This window comes from Acinonyx jubatus, chromosome C1 (genome assembly GCF_027475565.1).
Source record: "Acinonyx jubatus isolate Ajub_Pintada_27869175 chromosome C1, VMU_Ajub_asm_v1.0, whole genome shotgun sequence".
Lineage (NCBI taxonomy): Eukaryota > Metazoa > Chordata > Mammalia > Carnivora > Felidae > Acinonyx > Acinonyx jubatus.
In genome coordinates, this window is record NC_069381.1 from 147,634,036 (window position 1) to 147,643,788 (window position 9,753).

The 9,753-nt window shown below is 40.3% G+C and overlaps 1 pseudogene; it reads right to left on the minus strand.

Annotated features, from left to right (window-relative positions):
* Nucleotides 1-7,713: 7,713 nt before the first annotated feature.
* Nucleotides 7,714-8,985, minus strand: LOC106984651 (actin, cytoplasmic 2-like; annotated as a pseudogene).
* Nucleotides 8,986-9,753: the final 768 nt, after the last annotated feature.

Here is a 9,753-nt window from a genome sequence, read left to right on the forward strand (position 1 = left end):
TACATAATTGAAAAATCAAGTTGGTGGGCTCGGTTGGATCCAGGTGCACACATAAGAACTTCAGGAATCTGTGTTCCTCCCATATGTCTTCCCTGATATCCCATGCGTTGTCATGATTTCAGACAGGCCTTGCCCAGTAGTGCAAAAAGATGGTCACCACCAAGGCCAGGCCTGGAATACATTGGTTTAGCAGTCTCTAGGAAGAACCCTTCTCTTTCCCGGTAATTCCAATAAAAATCTTGTGGTTGGTAGACTTCCCATACACATTGATAAGAGGGATGCAGAACTTTTAATGGCCAGATCTGGTCCATGGTTCTAAGCTTGGAGTGCAGTTTGCCCTGAGATGGTGGGGGAGGGTGATTTCTCAGAGGGATATCAAGGGGCTCACTTCGAAAAAGAAGTATAGATCATGGGCAAATGCAAACCACAGCTACAGTGTGTAAATGGAGTAGTGTGCAATTGGTTTCTGTTAACTGACTTAAGATATTTTAAGAAAATCTTTAGAATCTTCTTTAAACTTTCAATAAACAAATAAACAAAAAATAAGTTTGTTTGCCTTTGTTGTGGATAGTCTTTATACAAAGGCTTCCTTCCTTCCTTCCTTCCTTCCTTCCTTCCTTCCTTCCTTCCTTCTTTCCTTCCTTTCCTGCTCTTTGTCTTTTTTTTCAAATAGTCCATGACTTTCTAATTTTTGACTCAGTTTTTATTTTTTTCTCCTCATTCTGGGTCCAGAGATAAAGAATAACCGGAAATCTCAGCTTGCAAAAACCTTTACTTAGCTTTGATTTAAACTTTTTGGCAAAGCTAATGAGGTACATCTCACACTCTGCCCCCGTACAGAGAATTATATATATTTAGTCACAAGGATAGTGTTGTACTGTTTAAGCCCACAGTCCCTGGAGTCAGACTGCCTGGGTTCAAATTCTGTCTTTGCCATTTGCTAGCCATGACCTCTGCACATTTTAAGATTTTGTATGACTCAGCATCTTTATCTATAGAATGAGGCTAACAGTACCACTCCAACAGCCTTGCCATGAAGAAGGATTAAATGGTCTGATCTGTGTGGTGCATGGTAAAGGGTCAGCGAATGTTAACAGGAGGCTTTATTTATGCCAAAGCTCATGAAGTCTGCTATCACCTTTACTAGTTTCCCATTTGCTTTCCTTTGTAGATATGCGTGTGTAACTCCAAGCACGGGTCTACTTTCTCTCAACATTCTTTTGTTCTTTGCAAAAAATCTTTATTGCAAAACTCTCTACTCCAGTTCTGCCACATACTTTACCTTCCTTTTCTATTTCCAGCTCTCGGGTTCCCCTTTTCTCATTACGGCTGAGAAGACTGACTCAGCAGTCTCTTACATGGAACTGAAATTCTTGACTTTGCTGCAGAAGGTATATAAAAGTAAAGCCACATGAGCAAAATTTGGGTGAGGTCAACTCAAGGTCGGGGTAGAATATGCCCTATTGTGTATTGGTTCTTACATACATTTCACAAACGTCTTGACTGCCACAGACCTGTGACCGGAAGAGAGTTACGGAGATGCAATTGGAGGTAAAAGCTAAATGCCGCACACACTCTGTTCTTAAGGAGAGGAGGATTTTGCCTCCGTTTCCATTATTATGTATTTGAGTTTAACACAGATTAAAACCATTTTTACCAAATGATCTGATTCTCAAAATCTTTTCAAAATAATTTATTACTTTTTCTGCATCTAATGAATCTGCTGAGGATGATGATGATAATCGCAATCGTAACTAATAATTATGGTATGCTTAACATATGCCAGACTCAGTTCTACTTGATTTATGAATACAAATCGCTTAACTTTGCTACACTACTCATTCCAACTTTGCAGATGAAGAAAAAGAGTTGTGGAAAGGTTAAGTTTCTTGTCTCAGGTCATGCAGCTTGTAAGTATGGATTGTGCATAATGACTATACACAGGAGAGTATTTTCTTATTAGGCATTTACTCAAAGAGAATTCAGAAAACCTACTAAATACAATGATGTGGGATTAGAATAGCTCTTTGCTTTTTTTCTAATCATTGCAGGCGTCTACAAGATCCCTCATTTTGAAAATTCAAGGTTTTTATAAAAAAAAATTTTTTTTAACGTTTATTTATTTTTGAGACAGAGAGAGACAGAGCATGAATGGGGGAGGGGCAGAGAGAGAGGGAGACACAGAATCCAAGCAGGCTCCAGGCTCTGAGCCATCAACCCAGAGCCCGACACGACCGAACTCACGGACCGCGAGATCATGTCCTGAGTTGAAGTAGGACGCTTAACCGACTGAGCCACCCAGGAGCCCCTAAAATTCAAGGTTTTTAAAGTCTCTCCTGATGTGGTATTTCCACCTTTGTCCCTTCTATCATTTTCTTCTCTTTTTTCCACATTGATTTGTTCCATAAATATATATTGGGTGTCCACTCTATTGCAAATCATGTAGGACTGAGATAAATAAAAGACTTTTTCTTTGTAAGAGTCGGTTGTTTTAACTCTATGGATGGTCACCTTTGGGAATTATAAGTTGTTTTTCATTCAATTTATTTTTAAGTAGGTTTTTTTTTTTTGAGTGATATTGACAAGGAAGTCTAGGGTAAGTTAATAAGCAGGCAAAACTCTTTCTTTCTTTCTTTCTTTCTTTCTTTCTTTCTTTCTTCTTTGTTTATTTATATATTTTTTTACATTTATTTATTTTTGAGAGACAGAGTGCAACAGAGCGTAGCAGGGGAAGAGAAGAGAGAGAAGGAGACACAGAATCCAAAGCAGGCTCCAGGCTCTGAACTATCAGCACAGAGCCCGATGTGGGGCTCGAACCCACGAACTGTGAGATCATGACCTGAAGCAGGCAAAATTCTTAACAGCACTTTACCGGCAAAGTATTCTAGGGAGAGGAAAATGTCTTTTCTTTATTCTGCCTTGCACTGTGTCCACTTTGCCCACATCCATAATTTGTTGTCAAAGAAACCTGCTGATGCACAAGATAAAGAAAAAGATGAAGCTGTTAACCACCCATTTCAGAATAATTAAACATTTTTCTCTCAGTGGTATTGCCTTAAAGTTGAAGCTGACTCTCAAAGAGGTAGGAAGAGTTTTCGAGGTGGCCTCTAAAATGTTCAATGCTATTCTACACACTTGGTAAAAATAATCTAGATGAATGTCTTTGTTGTTCACTTGTCTGTTTTCAAAATTTTCTCTGTTACAATAATGCCATAGAGAAATTATTCAGTCTAACAGATACTGGCCAATACTTATTTCTCAGGATTGTGTACAGCAGTATTCAGAAAGACAAAAATTCTAAAAAGTAGATCTACTTGATGATATAAACTACCTTATTTCTATTAATATTGCTACACTCTTGTTCTTTACTGTTTCCACCTCACCTCTCATAGAATTTCTAGTTAAAATAAAACAAAACCTCCCATATCCTTAATAAGAGAGTAGGGGAAGCATGTCTCAATTCCTTATGAAGGCATGTGGAACTGAAGACATAGATACTTTCTAAGCAGGAAGCTGGGACATTTGGTCCAGGATGTGGTGAACTACAGAGTTTTGGATCTAGAGGTGAAAAATGCGAGCCCTGGAAAACAAAGAATCCATTTCTCATAAAAGACCATCATAGTTTAAACTACTGCAAGACAAAAGTTGGCTAGTTGTCAGTTTCATTTATTACTGGTTTCTGGAAGCTATGTTAAAGTAGTCCATGTTTGAAAATTTGAAAGAATAGTCCAATTCAACTTCAAGATTAAAGATTTCCCCCTCCTCAAGATAACCCTTTACAATATTTATTCGACTTTAGTTTTTTCCTGTCGGCAAAACAAAAACTTGATGCAGAGTAAAGATAGAATACATTCAATTTAGATTTCATGCTTTTGTCTTCATCTTTGACCAGAGGTTAGTGATTCTGAACATGTTTTTCTGTTATTGAATAAGACCCACAAACCTAGGTGCAGTTGTATGATACCAACTTGAAAACCCCCTACCAATCGGTGGAAACCGCTTGATTGCACTGACAGAATTAGAAAATGTTCCCTTGGCCAAGCAGCAGAGCTGGTTATTGAGAAGGAAACGAGACATTGCTCCATATAATGTGCAAATATGCTACTTCTCAGGCTTAAAAAGAATGCTTATTGTTTAAAAACTGAGGCTGTGTGGGATATGAGCAATCAGCTTGCTCACATAAAGGTGCCAGAGCCAGCAGAATTTTTCTGTTTTTGTTTTTGTTTCTTCTTCTCCCACTACATACTCATGGAGTCCGTTCTGGTTAGTAATTTGGGCATCTTCAGAATTTAAATTTCTAACTTTCCATAGAAGATCTAGCAGAGGAATTTTTTTTTTTTAAATCCAGGTGTCATTGGCTTTTAGCCCAACATATTTATGCCTCAAATGAACAGAGCATTTTAAAGATTTGTTCAAGGTTTTGAGGACAGGAAAGACAGAGTGCCTTTTAGCATTAAAGATATCTTTAAGTTTCTCATTTCCTGTCCCTGATGTGTTCACCTTCAATATTTCTTTCGTATCAACAGATTTCTGAATAGCTCTCCAATAGCATTCCATTTGAAATGGAATTGATTTTGTTTTGAGGCAGCTAACATTAGGAGCTAAGTGCATATTTCCTGTTTAATCATTTCAACTTCATTTCCTAAAAAATGAACACCCAGAGTATTTAACCTATTTGGTGGTGGGGAAAAAAGTACAGACCTTTGGCCCAAAGCCTAAAAAAAAAAAACCCAATAAGAGCTCAAGAGGCAGCAGTTTGGGAAGCGGTTAAGTATGTAATTAAAAAACAAATCTAGAATCCTCAGACTGCATTAGATAAACTCTCAGGGTTTCTGAGGGTCAATGTTACAAGACATCTAATCCAATCGCCCATTTTGGATTTGAATCCCATTATATCCATGCCAAGTGGTTGTATAATGCCTTATCATTGTGAGGACAGGGAACTTAGCACATCTCCCTAACTCTGATCACAAGGAAGATTTTCATTATGTGGACTCCAAATCTATGTCACGGTAATTTTTACTAATTGGTTCTGGGAAAATCAGTGGGAGGGGGCACACAAAACAAGTTCCAAATTCTATTCTACAGGCATTACACTTCCAAAGGCAGACTGACACCTCCAATTCTGTCAACAGCTCCTGCATTCCAGGTCTGTTGAACAGACTCCAATGTGTTTATGACAGTTTGTGACTATGGCACCCAATCTCAAACCCCTGCTCCAAGTTGCAGCCTGGGCAGAACACAGTCAGTCAGAATTTCTATCAGCCTCATTTCAAGCAGGGGATTCTAATTAAATAAAGCCCTTTGGTAACTCTGTACTACAACTGAAACCTACCGAATGTTTTATCAACTACTAAATCTTTCCCACAACTATTTACTAGGTAATACTGCTACCAGTTCCCCCCCACACACGATACTAATAACAACTAACATTTTTCTCTGTTACTCTGTGCCAGGGATATTCAGCTGCTCTCCATACATTAGCTCACTTAAGTTACTATGAGTTACCTATTATTATTACTCCCTTTTACTGATGCAGGAAGTAACTCTTAAGATTCAAGGTGCTTGCTGAAGTTTATACTTCAAGTTATACAGGGAACTGATGGCAGAACTAGGGAATGGCCTCAAGCTCTTTAGTTGCATATAGAAAACATCTCATAATGAGTTGGCTTTTCTGGACTCAAGTGAAAGGCTGGTTGCATATTTCCATTGTATCAGTTTATATTGGCTTACCACCCTGATTGATCCAGATATTTTTGGATCCTGAGCTGGCATCTGATACATTCATTCTCACCCTAGGTTTCGAGTCATCAGCATCAGCTTCTTTTCTAAATCTCATCCAAGATACTCACATAAAGGTAATACCAGACAGGGCCAAAGTAAGACAGACCCTCTGATGCATCATGCAAAGCCACCTCCAGGTCAACATCTATCCATTAATCAACAACTTTGGATAGTAGTACTCAACGACGTATGTGGATTCATAATTATACTATTTTTCTAGCTGAAGATTTCTCAACTCTAATGTCACAATATACTGGTGTGTTGTAATCAACTGTGAGGTGTTTCATAACTAATTTGCTTCTTAAAAAAATAGAGTGGATTAAAGATTACCACCAAATTAAAGCCACTCTCATTCACTGCCACTTTGTCAAACTTTCTTGAGAATGATAAATATGGTAGGGGTTAGAGCTAGCATGAAAATAATAGTGGATATGTCCTTGGGAGAGTGACAAATAGAAAACTCAACTCTTAAGTGTGTAGTGGTGGAAAAACAGATGATAAATGTTGCACTGGTCCACATTTTTCCATCTTGTTTACAAGGATTTAATGAGAAACTTTGTCAAATTCATTTAGAGTATTTTCTCTCTCCATTCCCATGGCCATGACCTTGTATCAGATTCTTATCCTCTCTTTCATATAGTATTAGAATGGATTTTTTACCTTTTTATTCTGAAAAAATATCAAGTGTATAGAAAAATGGAAGGAATAGTTAAAATGAACATCCATATACCAACCCATATTCAACACTCCAACTTATTTGTTTTATCTGTATTTATATGTATGCATTTTATTATCTGAACTACTTGCAAGTAAGTTGCAAGCATCATGACAATCCCCCCCGTGGGACCAGTCATTTGCCTGCTTTATCTCTTCCTTGCTTTTCCTCTAAATTGTTCTGTATCTCATAGAGCCAGTGCCTGCAAACTACGTTTCCCATTCTCTCTGGCGACTGGGTTCTGTTTAGGTTTTGGCCAATGGGAAGCATTGGCTGGAGAAAAGATGGTAAAAAAGAGAGAAGAAGACAGGATATTTCTACTTCCCTTGCTGTGTTTTGGGAAGTGTCTTTGGCAGCGTCTTTGTCTATTTCTGTCAAACAGCCCCTTTCTCCATGGTCCAATCTTCCACAGGAGAGCTCCTGTCAATTCCTGAACAGCCTTGGCTCCGGGGCTGTGATAACACCACTTCCTCCCATTGTTCCTCAAACTCAAGAGCTTTCTGCCTTTGTTAATCCCTGGACTGCCTCTTTTTACCGTTTGCCCTTTTAACTCTTCCAACACCTTTTTAACCAGTTCCCTGTATTGAATTCCCTCTTATGAACTCTCTTGTGGGTTCTATTTTCTTTTTCTCTTTTCTTTTCTTTTCTTTTCTTTTCTTTTCTTTTCTTTTCCTTTTCCTTTTCTTTTTTTCCCCCCTTTAAGGTGTGCACTTTATCCAACTGGTCTCATGTCAGTGTATACCTAAAACCTGGCTGCCTCCATGCCTCAACTCCACTCCCAGGGAAACCAAAAGCCTTTATATATCTCAGGTTGAGAGGGCAAGGAGGAGAGCCATGATGGCAGACCATCCAAAATAAAACAAAAAGAACAAGTATTAAGACGAAGATTAAAACATTTTGGACTATCTAATTTATACAAACGCAATGCTATCACCTTCCCCTGTGTGGACTCAGGCAAGGACTGGCCCTTCTCCTTAGGGAGAAATGGGGTGTCTTTGGGGGAAGGCACGGGGACTTCCTGTAACAACGCATCCCACGATATTTGGAATGACTATTAAAAAAAAGAACAGCATACATTCAAAGTCCCCAGCCACATTGTAGAACTTGGGGGATGCTCGCTCCCACCAACTGCTGTCCCCTTCACTGTTTCAGTTTTAAAATCCTGAGTCAAGCTCCACCCCCACCCCCAACACTAAAAAACCAAAGGACAAAACACACAACATAAACAAAACCAAGGCAAATAAAGCCATGCCAGTTTCGTCTTGTTTTCTTCGCAAGTTAGGTTTTGTCAAGAAAGGGTGTAAGGCACAAAACTAACAACAGTCCGCCTAACTGCCTCTGCGGTGGCCGATGGAGGGGCCGGACTCGGCATAATCCTGCTTCCTGACCCATGTCTACTGGAAGGTGGGCAGTAGGGGCCAGGATGGAGCCACCGATCCACGTGGAGTGCTTGCGCTCAGGCGGTGCCATGATTTCGAGCTTCATTGCGCAGGTTGCCAGGGCGGGGATCTGCATTCCATCAGCGACGTCAGAGTACATGGTGGTGCCACCAGACTGCACCCTTTCGGCGTAGAGGTCCTTGAGGATGTTGCCGTCACGTTTCTTGATGGAGTTGAAAATAATTTCGTGCATGCCACAGGACTGCATGTCCAGGAAAGAAGGTTGGAAGAGCGCCTTGGGGCAGCGGACCGTCTCGTTGCCAGTGGTGATGACCAGCGGGTCTAGCCGCTCCTACATCGCTCTTCTCCAGGGAGGAGCTGGAGGCCGCGGTGGCCATGTCCTGCTCGAAGTCCAGGGCGAGAAGTCTAGGGGAGGCCGTAGCCCTTGTAGATGGGGGTGGTATGGGTATAGGGGACCCAGTCACTGGAGTCCACCAGGATGCTGGGGTACAGCCAGACGCGTGCAAGAATAGCACGGTCTGGATGGCCACATATACGTGACTGGGGTGTTGAAGGTCTCCAACATGATCTGGGTCTCCTCTCACGGTTGGCTCTAGGGTTCAGGGGGACCTCGGTCAGTAGCATGGGGTGCTCCTCGGGGGCCACATGTAGCTCATTGTGGAAAGTGTGGTGCCAGATCTTCTCCATGTCGTCCCAGTGGGTGAAGATACCATGCTCGATGGGGTACTTCAGGGTCAAGGTGCCCCTCTTGCTCTGGGCCTCATCGCCCATGTAGGAGTCCTTTTGGCCCATGTCCACCATCACGCCCTGGGGCACCCCATGATGTAGGGGAAGACAGCTTGGGGGGGCATCATCACCTGTGAAGCAGGTCTTAGCACCTGCTGTAGCCGTTGTCTACAAGGAACACAGCGGGGTGGTCATTCAGTGAACTGGTGATGGTGTAGACTGAGGCGTAGCAGCTAAAGTGCTGGGGTGGCCAGGGGTAGGGGTTTATGCTCACGGGGTGGACTCTCACTGGGGTCGCAGGTTCTGTTTTCTTGATTCTGAATACCACAGCCTTTAAATTCTTCGACAAACTTCTCCTAACAATAAGTATTCTATCAACCTCAACACCATTATCACTTAAGAAAACTAATAATAACTCCCTAATATCATATAATACTCCAGTCCATATTAACATTGCCTTGTCTCCAAAATACTTTTTATAGGATTTCTTCAAAGTAATGCAAAGTTAAATCATTGCATTTGATTATTATGTCTTTTTTAGCTTCTCTTAATCTAGAACACTTCCAGGACTTTTTTTTTTCCCTCTATGACATTGGCTTTTTGAGATCCAAAAGTTGTCTTCTAGAATTTTCCACATTCTAGATTTTTTCTGATTTTTTTTTCTTTTTGCTGCTGCTGGACTTATTTCTAAACTTCCTTCATTATTTTATAATTTGGAAGTTAGGCATAAAGGCTTGATTAAATTCAAGTTAATTTTTTTTGGCAAGAATGCTTTTTAGATGTTGCTATTTATTTCATATTGTGTCACAACAGGAAACAACATTATAGGATGTCCCACTATGAGTGATGAAATGTTTAATCACTTAAATAATATTATGACTACTAGATTTCATAAGTAGTCAATTATAAGGGTATTTGCCACTTGTGCATTTTGTTTTTGGCACTTTGTAGCCCTGTATGATACCTAACTGAATGCTAGCTTCTATTTCTATTATATTTTAAGCTTATGCTTCATATATATAGCTTAGTGACCTATGTAATTTCTATAGAATTTCTATAGATTGTATGTGTTCTGTGAATATTTGTGAAATGAATGGCCAGCCATGAGTATCATAGCAGTGTGATTGC